Here is a 209-nt window from a genome sequence, read left to right on the forward strand (position 1 = left end):
TTTGTTACTTTTAATCCCAAAATGGATAATAAACCAACTTATTAAAAAATATAATTAAACTAAGTGCGGGTTTATAACTTTATTTTTTATTAATAATTAAATTTGATTTCTAAATTATCAATATCTAATGAATTTACATAATTTTTGTGTTTGTGAAAATATAATGTTAACCTACTTTGTTTAAAATTAAAATCACACATTTAAAAAGT

The sequence above is a fragment of the Brassica oleracea genome, chromosome C3 (genome assembly GCF_000695525.1).
Source record: "Brassica oleracea var. oleracea cultivar TO1000 chromosome C3, BOL, whole genome shotgun sequence".
NCBI classification, from domain to species: domain Eukaryota; kingdom Viridiplantae; phylum Streptophyta; class Magnoliopsida; order Brassicales; family Brassicaceae; genus Brassica; species Brassica oleracea.